Raw genomic sequence first — 18,069 nt, 5'->3', positions numbered from 1 at the left:
TGAATCCTGACCAGTGCACGGCACAGGGTGCAGACGAGAGCGCGTCCCTCACTCGGCCTTTTGGCAAAGTGCCCGGCAAACACAGCTCTGGGGCCAGCCCCATGACGAGAGCCCTGCACACACACCTCTCAGTCTTTCCACAGATGAGACTCCAGATACGTAGCCAGGGGAGGGGTCTGGGCGTAGCCCCCTGCGCAGGGGTGCTGTGAGCCTGTCATCAGCATTCACCGCATCCGCCCCTGTGCTTCTCATCTGCATTCTGGTCACGCCCGGCCCAGCTCGGCCCTGACAGCCACAGAGCCTGCCTCAGCCGGCCCCGCACGCTCCAGCCTGAAGCAGGTGTGCCCTGAGCCCTGGCGCAGCAGCTGCCGGCCCCCACCTGAGGGGTGCCGGGCAGAGAGGCTGGCAGGCCCTGGCTGTTGCCTCCCGACCGGGCATAGCTGCAGAGCCCACGTGGATCTGAGCCAGGAGAGGTCTGGAGCTCCAAGGACATCCCTGGGAGGGATTTCAGGGTGACTTTGTTGTGAGGGAGGGGACAGAAGATGTCTTGGAGATCATGCAGCCCTGGGCATATTGGCATATAGCTACCAGCCTGCTCACTGCCTCTGGCCAAGTCTCTGAAAGCTGGAAGGCTGCCGGCTGGTGGCTTGGACACCATGTCCTCAGTTTGGCCTGTGTCACACCGGCATGGGCCCTGGGCAGGGGCTGGGCTCCCTGGCCCACGCACAGTGACACAGCAGGTAGAAGCCATGTTGGGAGTGGGTGTCTGGGACCGGGTGGCCTGCAGGGACCTGCTCAAACTCAGGGTGCCGGTTCCCTTCTCTGCTGCCACCAGCTTCCCCTGGCTCTGGGAGAAAAGACGGAGCCCCGGGCAAGGCCTCCCAGTCTGGCCCTCTGCCCCTCCCCCTCCACCAGCCCTGCCTCTCGGTTCTCCCTCTCCCTGTCCTCTGTCTCTGTCCTCCCTGTCTCCCAGGCCTCCGCCCCGGCATTGCCCCAGCTCGGCCCTCCCCCTCCTCCCCTTCCTCCTTCCCCAGCTGCCTGCAGCTCACCCCGCAGACCTGGGCCCGGACCCCTGCCTGAGCCCCTCCCGGCAGCTCTTCTCCCCAGGCTCATCCCAGTGCCCACCACGTAACCCCCCAGTGGCTGGATGCCTGAAAAATGGAATGACAGTAGTGCCACCCCATGGCTGTCGGCAAGGGCAGCCAGTCACGTCCATGGGCCATCCCTGCGGAACAGGCACGATGGGAACGTGACCAGGGAATGGGGCTCGGCTGGGGCTTCCCTGGAGGATCAGCAGAGATGGCAATGCCTGGTCTGGAGCCCTCTGCCCAGGGTTTGAGGGATTTGAGGGAGGTCAGGCAAGGACATGGCGGAGGGTGGGAGGCCGAGGCCTGATATTTGGGCCCAGGTGGAGACTCTAAGCAAAGGCAGCCTCAGTCCCTGAGGAGCACGGAGGTTGGGGCTCCAGGTGGGGCTGACACCTAGAAGGGCAGCAGCCAGACGGCAGCTCTGCTGGGGGCCCACCTGTGCCGGCCCCGCCCACCACTGCCAGCCCCGCCCACTCATGCCAGCCCCACCCACTCATGCCAGCCCCACCTACCACTGCCAGCCCCGCCCACTCATGCCAGCCCCACCCACTCATGCCAGCCCCACCTACCACTGCCAGCCCCACCCACCACTGCCAGCCCCGCCCACCCGTTCTGGCCCCGCCCATTCATGCCAGCCCTGCCCACCTACACCAGCCCCGCCCACTGATGCTCAGCTGTGCTGGCCCCACCCATTCGTGCCTGCCCCACCCACCACGCTCCCCTGTGGGCAAACAGGTGTCCTGAAGGGGGGGGACACACACCACTGAGGTCCCGTGCTGGGCGTGGCCTCGGGCGCTTGCACCCGCACATCCCAGACAGCCTCACGCTGTTGCACGGGCACGAGCTGCCCCGCGTGGGCACAGATGACAGGCCCCCACGTGCCCGTGCTCACCAGGGCCCAGATCCCGCCCTGGCACAGCGACTGTGCTCCACAGAGGACAGGCTCCTGCCCGCTTCCCCGCAGCCAAAGACACAGCAGCTCTCTGGAATGGTCCCTCTGCACCGCGCACGGGTGCCTAGAGGCCAGGGGCCCTCAACCGCATCCGCCCAGCCCTCACCTGGGCCTGGACACGCTGGGTCATTCCGGATCCTTCTGTCCTATGCCAGGCGGTCTCCCCCTGGTGGGGGCTCAGGCCACCGCCCTGCGGGACAAGCTCTGAAGGACAGGCCGGGGCAGGCGGCTCAGCGGCCTTGGTTCCCACACTACTGGGACAGTGGGACCTGCGTGCAGCCCCCGCCAGCCAGGGGGTCTGCGCCTGCGTCAGGATCCGCTGTGAGGAGGGCTCCGCGGGCGGGAGTGCCCGGCCTTCCCTCTGCAGAGCTGGCAGCTGGCCCGGCCAGGGCGGGTCTATTCTTGGACAGCCCGGGCTCCTCAGGACCTCGGAAGAAGGGTCAGAATTCCCGCTGGGGCGATTCTCACCGTCTGAAATCCTATTACGTTTTGAGAACAAGGAAACGCCGCAGAACCACGAGTCATCCTTGAGATGAAAGTGGCTCGGGAGGAAGGCGGCCAGCAGGGCAGGGGGGCCCGGGGACCGGAGACACAGCCCCACCCGCGCACACGCCAGGGCTCCCCTCCCGCTCGGTACCTGTAAACGTCCTTGAATGCTGAAAGGGAGGGGCCGCAGGGACGGTCCAGCCGCAGGGGGGACCCGGCCCCATGTTCTGAGGGGCAGGAGGCTTTGAGGAGACCCCGCTGCCCCGACCTGCCGAGGGGCACCAGCTGGTGGCAGAGCCTGCCAGGAACACCTGCCGGCAGAGAGCCAGGCGGCAGGGAGGGAGAGAACGACCTTCCTCTTTTCCCCAAAGCGGCAGGGTGTCCGCACGGAGAGTGCTGCCGGCAGGACATCGCGCCCTGTGGAGGGAGGGGCAGCACCGGGCCACCAGACGGGGGTCCCAAGCGGCAGGCAAAGGTGGCGGAGGTGGCGGGGCGTCTCCGGGAGTCTACAGATAATACCTAAAGTGAACAATCAAGAGGTAGCAATATACGCACGTTAATTCATGAGTTAAATAACAAGAAAAGTATCTGATAACAGAACTGGATGCTTTGCCTGGAGAGACAGAAAGCTTCGGGGGGAGGGGGGACTGCTGTTTCTACAAGACTGGCGGGACGGTTTTCTTCCTTACACAAGCTCGTGTCCCCTCGCTGAAGACAGCAGCAGACTCCCTGGCCTCTGCCTGTCAACAATGAAAGAGTGTCACTCTGAGGGCCCATGGCTTGGGGCGCCAGCCCTGCACGGAGGCGACACTGACAGCTGCCTTCGATGGGGCCGTCACTGCCAGCCCCGCTCCGGTCCCCGGCTCTGCCCAGAGTCAGGCCACGTGAACCTGCCCATGCCCTCCCAGGTGGCGTCACTCCGGCTTTCCAGGTGAAGCTCTGGGCTCCGAGAGGTTGTCTGATCTGTCCCGGGCCCCACGTCTGGGGAGGTGGCCGCCTGGAGGGCAGCGAGTTTTCCGGGTGGAGCAGAGATTCAGACAAGGACCGTCTTACCCAGCGCCGGGTGCGGCTCCTCTGGCCAGAGGTGCAGGGCTGGGCCTGCTTCCCGTGCCGCCTCCAGACTGGGGGCTCTAGGCCCCCAGGGGCTGCCACAGGGCCTCCTCCTCACCATCTCCCCGTCTGTGGAGTGTGGCGGGGGCCACGTCAGAAACGGGGCGGTGTGGCCTGGGGGGTGGAGCTGCTGCCCCCGGGCAGCCCCCGCAGGCCCCACCCCAGGGCCCGCCGGTGCCGGTGCGGCGGCTGATGCAGTGAGAGGCAGACACCTGTCGGAGGGGCATGTCTCGGACTCCAGGGGGAAAAAGTCTCCCTAAACATCAAAGCCCAGGCCTGTACCTTGAGCATTTGGGGGATCTGGGCTTATCCCACGTAGAATTCTAAGCTAAGAAGTCAACAGCAGTTAGTCCTGGGCGATTGGGAGTGTCGGGCATAAACAAAGCCACAGCCTGGCAGAGCGAGCTCCCGGCTCCGGGGCCCCACAGCGTGTGTGTGTGTGTGTGTGGGGGGGGGCCTTCTGAGTGCGCCGAGGGAGCCAGCATTTGCCAGAAGGAATTCTGGCACCCGGAAGGACTTCCTGTACTAAAACAACCTGAAAGTAAACAAAAAAACAAAGGTTTTAAATGAATAACAATGAAGAATTAAAAATAATATACTAAAAAATGAAAAATTTGAATTCTAAGAACCAGATTGTGAATGTGTGAATAAGCTTTTTAGAAGAACCAAAACAAACCTTTAGAAATGATTATATAGGTATTTGGAGTTGAAACTTAATGGAACACTTAAAAAACAAATTAGATCCAGCTGAGGACAGAATGAGTGAGCCGGGAAATAGATGTTATAGGTCAAACTGTGTCCCCCAAAATTCATATTTTGAAGTTTTAACTCTTAGTACCTCACAATGTGACTGTGTTTGGAGACAGGGTCTTTAAAGAGGTGATTGATTGAAACTGAGGTCATGGGGGGGCCCTCAACCAATATGCCTGGTGTCCTCATAGGAGGCGTTAGCGCCGACGCACACCGCGGGAGGTCCGTGTGGGACGCCAGGAGAAGACGGCCGTCTGCAAGCCGAGGACAAAGGCCAGGGGAGACCCCAGCCCTGCCAGCACCTGGGTCCCAGACGTCCAGCCCCCGAACAGCGAGAACATAAACCTCGGTTGTTGAAGCCGCCCCCTCCGAGTACCTAGTTACGGTGGCCGGAGGGGACGAGTGGAAGGGATCGAATGGTGACCCAGAGTCCGCGCAGAGCGAGGGAGAGGCAGAGAGCGGACGCAGTGAGAGGGTCGAAGGGAAGAACCGGCAGGACCCGAACATAAACGACGGGTCCCGGAGGGAGACAGTGAGAGCAAATGCACGCGTTTTCCAGAACCGATAGACACGGATCCTCACGAAAGAGCCGGCGCGGAGTGTGTGAATCGAGTCCCCAGCAGACACACGGTCCTGAGACTGTGCGTCCGACTCTGCTCAGCACCACTCTGACCCTCCCGCTTGTCCTCCTCTGTCCTAGAGCGGGAAGCTGGAAGGAGCAGCTGCCCAACTCCCCGGCAGCGGGCGCAGGTGGGGGACGCAGATTGCCCCCAGGACGGCACCTGCCATTTCCCAGGTGCCCAGTGGCCGGTTTGGGCGGTGGCTGCGGGTGGGGAGGAGGGTCCTGCGACAGCTGCACAGCAGAGGTGTGGCCGGCTCCTGGGCCACTCAGGCCACCAGCCTCAAAGGTGACTGTGCTAATGGGGAGAAGGATGACAGCTGACAGCAGCTGCCACGGCAATGGCTGGGTTGACTGTTCCTGGGTAAACACTCGGAATGACTGAGATGTGGCCTGTTCCCAGGGGACTTAAAGGGGGAAAATGGACACGGGTGAGGAAGACTGTGTGGCAGGGAAGGGACAGGCGGCGGTGACAGAGGGCGCCGGGACGGTGGCAGGAGGAGGACAGCGAGGCTGGGGCTCCCAGCAGAGGGACAGCCCAGGGAGCCAGGGCACCGCAGGTCACAGCAGGGTTCAGGGAGGGAGAGACTGGGGGGGGGTAGTGTCGCTGGGGGGGCGGTCTGGCTGAGTGCTGAGTCCTCAGGGAGGTCGGGGCTCAGGTGACAGGGCTGGGTGAGAGGAGACAGGGCAGGGCCCCAGGGCAGGAGGAGGAGGAGGAGCAGTGAAGGTGAGGAGGGCCTGGGGCCTGGGACCAGGGGAACCCGCCCTGTGCTGAATTCTGGGGGGGCGCGAGGGGCAGGGGTTGGAGGGAAGCCAGGCGTTTCCCAGGGGTTGGCGGAGCCAGGTGGGAGCTGGGCAGGGGCGAGGGAGGGCAGAGCTGCCCAGAGGCCGTGTCGGGGACAGCCCAGCCTGCTCCTGGCTCTGCGTGGCTGGGCCTCCACGGGACAGAGAAGTGTTGGTGGAAACAGATGCCTGCTCCTTACGGGGAGACAAGATCACGGTGCAGAGGAAATATTTCTAATATGGTGACTCTCTCTCAAACAACCCCCACGTCATACTTAACAGTGAGCCTCAGAGAAATGGCCCTGAAATCAGAAATCAGAGACGGCCGTGCGCCAGCCGCGTTGCCACTTGGCCGTCTGGAGGCCGCGGCAGCACAAGCATCGGCCACGGGAAGGCGAGCTCAGATCCTCGTGTCGTGCCGTACAGCAACAGTAGCAGAGAAGGATTAAACTGTAAACCATTAAACAAGAAAAAGACAACAGACATCAGTACTTACCTGGGTTTGGATGAGGTGGATTTGGTGCATGTAAAAAGTCAATGGAAGAACAAAAGGAAATAGGATATATTGGAACATGACATGTTTATTAAATACACACAGATGAACAGAGTGTATGAAACAGGAGATGTTTGGTAGAACTGCGAAGCGAAAAAAGGTTATGAATTGATAATAAATGAAAAAAATACAATTGGTCGACCTGAAAAAACTTTTTAAATATATTGAAAAAATAGTAATTCGGCACCCGCCCAAAAAACCAAAATTCTCAGTTATCTAAAGGGTTTTTATATGAAAACATCAAAAGTGTGCAAACCTTTTCACATGGGGTGAGTTCTGTGCTCTCATAAGAGCCCGCGTGAGTTGAGGTGGCGTGTTTATTTGGAGAGAAAATCACGTCGTTGTAATTTCTGGGAACCTGTCCCAAGAAACTGTTATAAGTATGCACAAAAAATGCACAAATCCATCATAGTTTACAGTAGGAAAAAATTAAGGAAACTGAAATGATTGCGGAAGGCGTCCCCACGGCTGTTAAAATGACGTTCATGGAGAGAACTTAATGACAGAGGATGCTGACACCATAATTCCTGAGGAAAACGTGGGGCGCGAGACACGGGCAGACGCCTCCAGCGAAGGGGCGCAGACCAGCCCTCTCGCGGCCCAGGAGACGGAACCCGGGCGGCGGTCACCTCTGGGCGGCGGGATTGCGGGGACCTCTCCCCTCCGCACTTCACAATTGCGACACTCCCGTCTCCACAACATGTGTGTGTTGACTTTAACGTCAGAGAAGAATTATATCAGAACTATAATTTCCTACAGCGTCAGGTGAAGGCCTTTGGTGTCAACACCGGTCACAGCCTCTCGGTGGGGACAACCCCACCTCCTGTGTCCAGGTCACGGCTGAGCAGGGGCTGCGGGGAACCGGGGCCCAGCGGAGGGTGGCCCTGCGGTCCCACAGGGCGGCCTCCTCTGTTCAGAAATGGGAGCCCTTGCTCTGCGCCCGGCCCCTCTGGATTCGGTCTGAGCCTCACGCCCACACGCAGGCCTCATGTCTGTTCTCAGCCATGTGCAGTGCGGCCTCGTGTCCTGGCATCACCAGGACGTCACGGCTGCAAACAGGACGTCTCCGGGAGAACCGCAGAGGCTCCGTGTTCCGCATCAGCTCGGCCGCTCTGCACGTACCTGGGCCTGGACGGAGCTGTCCCTCGAGAAGCGTCTGACCCCAGTGGGCCTCAGCAGCCCCTCTCTGTGGGCGACAGCCCCTGCAGGGCTGGACTCGGCCCTCAGGGCAGGGCAGCACGTCTGGGTCAAGGCGCCAGCCCCCCAGAAAGGCGGGCGTGCGGGGAAGGCTCCCAGGCCCGTCTTCTCCAGGACGATGCCCAGTTTCTCCCACACCCCTCACCTTTCCCCAGGCCCACAGGGGCTTCCTCCACCTTCTCAGTGTCCTTCCCAGGCTGGGGCTCCTGGCAGCCCCCACATCCCAGGGTGTGGGTGGGCCGGGGTTAGGGTTAGGGTCAGCAAACCCTCTGAGAACACAGGTGTCCTGGAAGGACGGCCTCTCCTCACCAGGGGGCGCTCGTGTGCAGCGATGCGCCCGGAGGTGGCTCGGGACAAATGGCTCAGAGAGGCCCCACCCAGAGCCTCCCCCTTCCCTCTCCTCCCCTCCCCTCCCTGTCTCCTCCCCTCCCCTCCCCTCCCCTTCCCTCCCTTCCCCCTCCCCATGCCCTCCAGGCCCACCTGCCCCAGGGACCCCACACCCGTGACCCATGGTGCAAGCTCGGGTCTATCCAGCCTGGGAGGGGTCGCAGCCATCACAGCAGCGAGCCCTGCGGGACCTGGGTGCACTCGATGTCCCCCTGCAGTGTGCACAGGTGGCCACCAGCTGGCCTGACAGGGGAGCGGCAGGGTGTGAGGAAGCCCAGGGTGGGGACCTGTCCAGCCCTCCTGGCTGCACCCTGGTCATTCGAGGTCAGGACAGAGCGCGGCAGGTGCAGCCTGCCCCGGGCTCTCCGTGTGCCGGCTGGGTGCCGACGTGTCCTGTGGACGCTCTCGCTGAGCTCCCGGCCCCGCGAATGCAGGTGCGCTCTCGAGGCTCAGTTTACGGTCAAGGGAGCTGAGCCCAGACAAGCACGGTGACCTGTCCAGGGTCACATCACCCGGACTGTTGTCCACCAACACCCGTGAGTTTGAACGCCACATCTGTTGATCAAGAGGTGGCCTAGGAGCGGCCTGGGTCAGCAGGGGCTGGGTTGGCTGCACGGAAGGCCCACAGCCCGCTCCAGGCTCGGGCTCCCTCTCCTGGGAAACCTCACTGGCCCCTCCGGCCGCTGGGCTCTCTGGGCTGCCGTGTGCGGGGAGGGAGCGCAGGAGTGCGACACGGCGCAAGCTGGAGCTGCTGGAAACTGTGAGCTGTGGGTCATCATGTCACCCGCCCAATCTCACACCCTCTCAAGGGACACAGGCCACTCTGGGTGGTGCCCAGCTGAGCTCCGTGGGGCCCCCTGCACCCTTCGTGTGTCCATCAGCACCCAGGACATAGTCGCCAAATCCTCCCGCCAGAAGAAATCTCACCCTGGACGCCAACGTCGAGCGCAGGACGCATTTGCATTTCCCAACATGCAAGGGAAGCCCGTGCGGCCTGGACATCTCCTGAGATGTTGGTGGTTTAGCGACTTTCCCCCCCAGGATGGCTTTGAAGCTTCCAGGGTCCCTGCGAGCCGAGCCATGACCCACCTGTAGGTCCGACCTGAGAGCAGGGAGCAGGAGGACAGGGAGGACGGCAGCAGGGCCCCAGGCAGCCGTGCCCCCGCGCTGCAGACCCCGCTCACAGCGTCCTCTCCCCTCCCCTCCTGAGCCCCAGGCTTGGGCCGTCAGTGTGGAGCCGACACCCTTGCAGGGCGCAGGCCCAGAAGGCTGGCTCCTCGGGACCAGTTCCGGGAGTCAGGTGAGCACAGCCCAGGGTCACGCAGGCCACCCCCATGCTGCTGTCACCCCACCTGCCCCTGGCCGAGGACAGGCCTTCCCCTTGCAGTGACCCCCTGACAAGGCCACCACGCCTGCCTGGCCCCAGCCGCAGCCTCCCCGTGAGCAGGGCTGGAAACGGTGCCGGCTGCCGGCTCTGCAGACAGCCTGGGACGCTGCTCCGCCCGAGGCCACCGTGTGTGGCCGGTCTCAGCTCTTCCCCGTGACCCTCCCTCTGTCCCTGAGAAGTTTCCTGTCCCTGAGCCCAGGCAACACCTGACCGGGCGTTCTTGACCTTCCGGGCACTGTGGCTGTCCTGTGGCAGCTGGTGAAAGTTCCAGACCCTTCTCAGAGCAAAGCTTTAAGTGCATAAAGTAACAGGCGGGACTACAGAGGAAGCGCATCGCACTGAAACCGTCACCGCGATGTGAGAAAGCTGAGTTGCCAGTGTGACAAATCGCGGCCCTCTCGTGACACATCACCTGGGACGCGCTCAGCCTTTGACCCGCACTAGGCCACTAGCCGCCTGTGACTATGGCCACAGCTGCAGCGGTGGGAACACACGGTGTCGTCTTTGGGGTGAAGTCCCTTGCTGTCCCCACTCACCATGGCAGGAGTGCGGGGTCAGAACGCAGTGGTGGCTCAGTGCTGCGTGACCTGGTGCTGCGTCCTTCCCTCGGGAGCCCGCACACCCCTGTCCTCTCTCTGTGCGTGTTGGGGGACACCCACCGGACCAAGCCCCCTGCCTCCAGGTCCCTTCCCCACCCTCTGCTCCCCGTGGCCGGGAGCCAGCTCTGCGGGGTGGGGTCACTCCAGCCCAGAGCCCTCGGGCCCCCCAGCATAGGTGCACACACCCAAGACCCTCGGCCCCCCAGAAGGTCTCTGGGAATTGCTGCTCCGCATCTGCCTGCCAGCCTGGCCCTCGCCCACTGCCTGCGCCTCTGCTCCCCTGAGGACCCCAGCCCTTCCCAGCCAGCCGTCGCTCCTGCCTCCCCCTCCAGGAAGCCTCTCCGGTGCCCAGCATTGACTCCCCTGGGTCTGCCTGGGGCACCTCTGCTCACCCCCGACCCCGGCCTCCTCGCCCCCGCCACGGCCTGGCCATCCAGACCCCAGGGACAGCAGGAGTGTGTGGTGGCCCGAGTGCTGGGGGAGGGGCCTGCGTGGAGGGGGCTGGGTAAGGATCAGGGGCGGGGGCAGGCCTGGCTGTCCCTGGCCCGCAGGGCTGCTGACAGGAGGCAGCTGGTTTCCAGTGACAGGCAGGCCGGGGGCGGTAGCACCTGTCATCCTTTCTGCCCTGCCTGCTGAGCTGAGCTGGAGTGTCCGTGCCTGGGAGGAGCCACGGCTCCCCCCACCCCACCGGGCCGGAATCTGCAGGGCTGAGACCCAAAGCTGGGGGCCCAGGGGCCGCCCAACCCCAGCTAGAAACTCCCGGGACAGAAGGCAGAGAGCACACGGCACCCAGGGTCCTTCCCGCCCTCACCAGCGGCCCTGGGCGTCTGACAGTTGCTGGCTCACTCCGTCCACAGGCCCAAGTCCCCGTGGAGGGACCTGGAGGCCCCAGAACCCCCCGCTGGACGCCTGGCGGGCAGGGGCTGGAGCCCTCCCCGGCCTGCCTCTCTGTGCCTCGGGCAGGACTCGGGGGGTCGATGTCCTTCCCTGTCTCCCACCAGGAAAGAGAGTATTCCTGTACTTTCCCCTCTGCTGTGCCTTTTCTTTTAGGAGAACTTTTTTAAAGAATTAGTTTTTTGTTCTTAGTGAGAATATATCTCGCTAAGATTCTGTACTCAAAATCCTGTTTTTTTGAGCTCCATGAAGATTTCTCAGCACCAGGCTGAGCGACAGCTAGGTTTGCTTTTCCCGCCTGTCGCCAGCTGCCGGGTCCCTTTCTCACCCTTCGCAGTTCTGTCTGCTCAGTAGAGCGCGTACGCGGTTCCCGGGCACACGTCACACCGCGAAGGCCGAGGCCAGCCCGCCCCACCTCCCCCACTGGAGGCCCACGCGTGTCTGTCCCCGGTCCCTTCCCGTGGCCCCTGCACAGTGTCCTGCCCCCACGCGGCTCACACAGCGCCACGTCCCGCCATCACTGCGCACCGGCCCCTCCCCCGGCCCCGCCACACTCCATATGGGACTGACCGGAACCCGAGCCAGCAGCTTTTGCTGTCACCGTGAACAGCCACAATGCTCAGCCTGTGCTGTCACCGCGTGTCTCCCCGGGTAGTCTTGGCAGAGACTCGCGGAGGTGGCGTCCCGGCCAGCTATGCTCCTCCAGAGAAGCGGCACCGGCCGCGCCCGCCTGCCCCCCCAGCCCAGCACCACGGCGAGTTGTCAGGTCTCTGCGTCGCCGTTGGACACGGGGACATGGCGTCTCAGCACTTTGCTCCTCGATGCTGGGCCACGCACAGCGCTGGGCCACCGTCACGTGCTTGAAGGGCGCGTCCGTGTTTCCTTCTACCAAGTGTTTGTTGGTGTCTCCTGCCTATTTTCCTGCAGATCTTTGGGCTTTTTCTTCATTTTTAGGAACTTTTTATGTATCAGTGATATCAGCCTTGCGTTTGTGATATTAGTGGGAATATTTTATTGTGTGTCCTTTGGCTTCAGTTATGGTGTGTTTTGCCATACAGAAGTTTAAATTTTGTGTAGCAAACCCACCCGTCTCTGCCTGAATGCTTGTGGAGTTTGAGTCGCAGCTATAAAAACTTGTCCCTGTCCCAGGTTGCGAGGGAAGGAAGTCACCGGTTTGTTTTCCAGCGCGTGCACAGCTCCTCTCTGAGTCACTTGGTGCCCGTCGTGAGGGCTGGATCCAAGTTTGTCTCTTCCATATGGCCCCGCAGCCGTCCCCGCCCGGGGCTTATGGAGTGTGTCTTCCCCCCACTCACTGGAGACGCCACCTTGATCACCTCCCACTGCGTGTGCGTCTATTTCAGGGTTTTCCACGCTGTTCCACTGGCCTGGTTGTCTACAAACGAACTAATACCTTCCTGTTGCGCTCACAGAGGCTTTGTCATATGCATTATCTCTGGCAGACGACGCCCACCCCCCTCCTACTCTCCTCTCCCAGGGATTTCCTGGCTGTTCCCACTTTTCTGTTCATCCCTGTGAAAGAAAACCTCTTCGTGCCCGGCGCTGCTGGACAGAGTCAAGTCCCTTTGCATTTCCCGGTCTCCACGTCCCCTCTCCCTACCCCCTCTCTGTCTGCAAAGCTCATTGCAAGAGCCCCTGCACAAATGTCCCCTTCCATCAGGGGACTAAGCTCTGGGCACACCGGCCTTTGTTCTGCCCTGGGGCAAGCCAAGCTCATTCCTACCTTCGGCCTCTCGCGTGCTGGCTCTTCCGTCTGGAACCCGGCGCCCTGAGCCCTTCATGCGAATGGCTCCTCCTCGCTTTACCCTCCTGCAGACAACACCTCCCGGGAGAAGTGCCCCGGCTCCCAGACCTGCTCCATCCTTTGCTCTGTTTGGTTTTCCTCCTGGTGATTATCCATAGCTAAAATAATTTTCCATGTTTGTTTGATGTTATAAACACTAGAAAGTAAGGTCTGTGAGAGAAGGGACTTAATTTGTCTAGTTCTGTGATGAATCTTCAGCATCAAGAACAGTGGGGGTAAAAGGAATTCCAGGTGGGTGGGTAGCTGGCTGGCTGGCTGGATGGAGGACGGATACATGGATGGATGGATGGACAGGTAGGTGGATGGATGGGCAGATGGATGGATGAATGGATGGAAGGATGAATGGATGGATGCGTGGATGGGCAGATGGATGGGTGGATGGATGGGTGGATGGATGGGTGGACAGGTAGGTGGATGGATGGGCAAATGGATAGATGAATGGATGGAAGGATGAATGGATGGATGCGTGGATGGGCAGATGGATGGGTGGATGGATGGGTGGATGGATGGGTGGACAGGTAGGTGGATGGATGGGCAAATGGATAGATGAATAGTTTGGTGGATGGATGAATGGTTTGGTGGATGAAGCCTGCTCTGCCCCCGCCCCCAGTCAGAGTTAGTCACCCCGTCCTCTGTGCTCCCAGAGCACTCTGAATATCCAATGTAGCCTGTGAGAGGTGCTTGGCACCTGTCCCCCCCTACTTGGGTGTGAGCTCTGCAAAGGTGGAGCTATGTCAGATTGTCTCTCTTCCCACCCAGAGGAGGTGGACAGTAGCAAACACAGGTGAAATGGTGATAAGGCTAACGTGTCATAGCCCAAGGTAGCATTGTGAGTTCAAGGCTTTGAAGGGCTTTAGTGGTGCTTAAGAAACTGCAGGGTGATATATGGAACCCCAGGGCCAAAGGTCTAGCACAGCCAGGCTCTCTGGAGCCTGTGCTACCAGCAGCCTCTCACAAGCCCTGAGATTTTCTCCCACAGTGACTTTGGCAGGAGCAGCACATGTTGCCTGCTAACCATGGGTTCAGGCATTGCCTTCAGTCCTGACACCGGCAGCTGCAGAACCTCCTCCTCCTCCTTCTCCTCCTCCTCCACCTCCTCCTCCTCCTCCTCCTCCCCCGCCCCTCCTCCTCCTCCTCTCTGGGAGAAAGAGAGCAGGAGGGCTGAGGGGGCAAGCAGGTCTGGGCTTCACAGATTCAGCCACTGTGGATTTTGAGACCACGTGTCCTGATCCTTGAAGATGAGCCTGTGACCCCCACTCTTAGAGCTGCGGTAAGGACTAAATGAGCTTTTTGTGTGTTTTTAACAACTTAAGATATGATTCACATACTCTACATTTCACCCATTTATGGTGTAAAATTCCATGCTGCTTAGTGTATTCACAGTTGTGCTGGGTCATATGGTAGCTCTATCTAACATTTGGAAGAACCGCCAGACTGTTTTCCAAAGCAGCCGCCATTTTGCATCCCGCGGCTGAGTGTCTGTCTCTGCGTGTCCCTGTCCACACTGCGTCCCTGTCAACGCGGGCGGTCGTCTGTCTTGACTGCAGCTCCCACTGGGTCCGTGGCTGCAGCTCCTGATTGTGATCTGCATTTTTCTTATGGCTACGGATGCTGAGCATCTTTCCCATGCTTAGTGGACGTTTCTCTGTCTTCTCTGGAGAAATGACTGTTCAGATCCTTTGCCCATCATTAAATTGGGTTATTTATCTTTTTATTGTCACATTCTTAGAGTTCTTTATATACTCTGGATATAAGTCTCTTATCAGATATATGATTTGAAAATATTTTCTCTCATTCTGTGAATTTTCTTTTCACTTTCTTGATGGAATATTTGCAGTCCAAAGGTTTTTAATTTTGATAAAATCTAATTTATCTATTTTTTTCTTTTGTTGCTGTGGTATCTTACTTAAGAAATTATTATTTCCATTAATTTGTAACTCAAGGTCATAAAGATTTGCTCCTGTGCCTTGTTCTAGGATTTGTGTCACTTCAGCTGTTACACTGGGTCTGTGGCCACTTCGGCTTCAGTTTTGTGCACGGTGAGGGGGAGCCGGCTTCGTTCTTCCACATGTGCGTGTCCAGGGTCTTGGAGCGTTTGCTGAAATGTCTTTTTTTAAAGTGGGATTTGTTTTTTTTCTGATTCTGAAAGTAATGCACATCCGGCATCGTGACAGCTCATCTTCCGAATCATCCAGTGGAACGTCCGTCCCTTCTGGCAAACCCTCCTTCACAGCCAGCGACCGTGTCGCCGTCTGAATGTGTGTGTCCCCACGTTTCTGTGTGAAGCCCGACTCCCCACCGTGATGACGTTTGGGTGCAGGGCGGTGAGGTCATTGGGGTGGAGGCCTCATGGCGGGATCAGGGCCCTGGGAGGAAGAGGCAGGAGGCGGCTCCCTCCCTCCCTGCGCTCGGCCGTGGGAGGCTGCAGGAGCAGACGGCCGTCTGCCAACCCGGACGCCCTCACCAGACGCGGGGTCTGCCGGCTCCCTGATTTCAGACTTCAGGCCTCCAGAATTGTGAGAAATAAATGTTTGTCGTGTGAGCCACCCACCCGAAGGTATTCTGATATAGCAACCCAAGTTGACTAGAACACAGAATTGTGTAGTTATTCTTACAAAGTTCAGGAATTTTCTGGTTAAGCTTCTCCTAGGCAGTGTGTTTCTATGGCAAGTTTGAATTGAATTATTTTCTCTTTTTTCCCCCAAGCTATTTCTGGAATACAGAAAAAATACAGATAAACAGATAAGGACATAGATCTTACATATAGCCATATTTACTAAATTAAGAATTCTATTGACAGGATTTTTAAAATACACTTTTTGGCCCGACACAGTGGCTCACACCTGTAATCCTAGCACTTTGGGAGGCCGAGGCAGGAGGATCACTTGAGGCCAGGAGTTCAAGACCAGCCTGGGCAACATAGAGAGACTCTGTCTCTACAAAAAATTAAAAACTCAGTGGGGCGTGGTGGCGAAAGCCAGTAGTCCCAGATACCTGGGAGGCTGAGGCAGGAGGACCGCTGGAGCCCAGTGGACTGAGGCTGCAGTGGGCTGTGATCGTGCCACTGCACTCCAGCCTGGGTGACAGAGTGAGACCCTGTCTCTAAAAATAAGAAATAAAAATCAAGTGCCCTTTTTACTGAGCCCCCATAGCGTGTTTAGATAGGACACGCCGAGCCCTCTGTTCCCCTTTCCCGTCCTGTGGGTTCGGCCACCACCGGCGCGTGGCCAGTTGTCCAGGTGCCTCAGCGACTGCGTCTGAGCAGTTGCTGTTGCTGAGGAAGTTATTTACCGGCTAATACGACCTAATGCAACTCACCTTTTACGTGCACTAGACATGACGAGCGTCCCTGCTCCCTCTGAGCGGTGGCTTCACGGCCCACAAGCTGGGCGAGTGGGTTAAAGCAACACTGAGATCCTCCTGACCCAGGAGCCAGTGTAAACACCCCGGGGAGCCCGGAGTCTGTAATCGACTTCGCCAAGGAAGCTCACTCTCTCATCCCAAGCTGTCCATGACAACCTTTCCTTCAGATTGTTGTTTCCACAAGAAAACAAACTCTCCTGGTGGCGCACACACATCTGCGGCTCTCCCGGGCGCGGCTCTGCGGGGCCACTCCCGAGGGAACACATGCAACGTGCAGCTGTCGGGCGGGAGAGATTTTCGGAGCAGCTGGACAACAGGGCTGTGTGTGGGGAAGGACCGCGGCTCTGCAATTAGCTGTGACCACAGGGACACAGATGTGGCGCATTGTCTGAGAACCAGCTGCCCGGGGCGGCTCAGGTGGCGGCTGCATGCTCATCGCGGAGCTTCCAGCCTGGGTCCCCGTCCCCATCCCAGCAGGGGAGGCGGTGGGGCCACACAGCGGTTGGGGAGAGGACCCAGGCTCAGGCGGGGGCTGTGAACACCCCCCAAACACACACACACACACACACACACACACACACACTGAGGCGTGGAGAGAGACTGGCTTCCCTTGTCCTACCCCAGGCTCTGCCAGCAGCCCCCCCCACATCCAGATTGGGGACCAGCTGGCCATCTGGGTGCCCTCCAGGCCAGGACAAGCCACACGGGGGCTCGTCACACCCACAGGTGGTGCTGGCCACACACACCTTGTCCCCGGTCTCGCCCTGCGGGAACCCCCACTGCAGGCCTGGTTCTCGCAGGGCCCCCACCCAACCTGGTCCTCCCTCACCCCCTCCCAGTACCCAGCCGGGCCATCCCTCCACTAGTTCAAGTCCAACGTCCCCACCCCTCTATCTCCCGCAGCCCCGCCCCCCACGAGCTGGCTCTGCCTTCAGGATGTGTCCGGAGCCCACCGTCTCTCCGTCGCTTGCTGGAGAGCCCCCGGCCTCAGTGCTCTGGCCGACAGCCAGGGCATCCCGTGGGAGGGAGTCTGCTCAAGCCTCTGCCCACCCCGCCGCCCGCCCTCCCGGCAGCGGCTGTCGGGGTCAGGGCTCTGCCCGCGCTGCTCCCTGCCCTGGGTGCTCCTCCCCGTGCCAGTCTCGGGCTCCCTCCCCCTCCTGGCCACCTCCCCAGCCATGTGTGCCGCAGGCATCGCGGGGCAAAGGCACAGGTGGTCCCGGGGCCTCGGGGGCAGCTCCAGGGAGGGGACTGGAGCGGGAGGAAGGACAGCCAGCACGGAGCAGGGGCTACGCGAGGTCAGCCGCCGGGGTCCTCAGGCGTGACTGACACCCGCCCACAGCAGAGTCTCCCGGGGCCAGAGGGAGCCTCGTCTCCGTGACAGTCCTCCAGGGAAGAGACCCCACGGTCAGGGTCGCTTCTGGGTTGCACGTATGTGGGGTCTAGCGTGACTGTGCCCCAGCACAGCAGGGCGGCGGGAGGCCAGGACAGGAGGTGCGGAGCTCTCGGAATCCCGGAAGAGGATTCTGAGCCGGTGGCCGAGGGTCCCGGGGAGCGGCGGGCTCTGGAGCTGGGGTGGGCAGCGCTGTCCCGCCCAGGCTCGGGGTGAGCATTTCAGGCTCCGTGGGCCACACAGTCTCTGTTGCAGCCCCTCATCCTGGTTGTCACACAGCTGGACAGGGCTGCATTCCAATAAAACTTTATTTACAAAGACAGGCAGAGGGCCAGAGTTAGCCAGCGGGCAGAGGCTCCGCGGTGGCATCTCAGGGATGCCTGGGAGACACCTGTCTCTGTGACTGGCAGACACCAGCACTCCTGCCCGCTCCTGGGATTCATTTCAAGTCCTTTTAACCTCTTACACTTTCTGCAATTTCCTGCTTAGGTGTTGAAGGCGACCTCCCCGGAAGAGTGGGAACCGCACATGTTGGCCAGGTGGGACTGGGTTATGCCTCGACCACACATTAGCCCGGGAGGTCTCAGTGGCTTTACCAGCACAGATGGATTTCTGGCGGGTGTCAGGGTCCTGCCGGGGCAGATGGGACGCTGCACGGCCCTGGGCCCCACCCCAGGACGCAGGCTCCT

Source organism: Eulemur rufifrons, chromosome 1 (assembly GCF_041146395.1).
Source record: "Eulemur rufifrons isolate Redbay chromosome 1, OSU_ERuf_1, whole genome shotgun sequence".
Classification (NCBI taxonomy): domain Eukaryota; kingdom Metazoa; phylum Chordata; class Mammalia; order Primates; family Lemuridae; genus Eulemur; species Eulemur rufifrons.
This window is presented reverse-complemented; position numbering follows the sequence as displayed.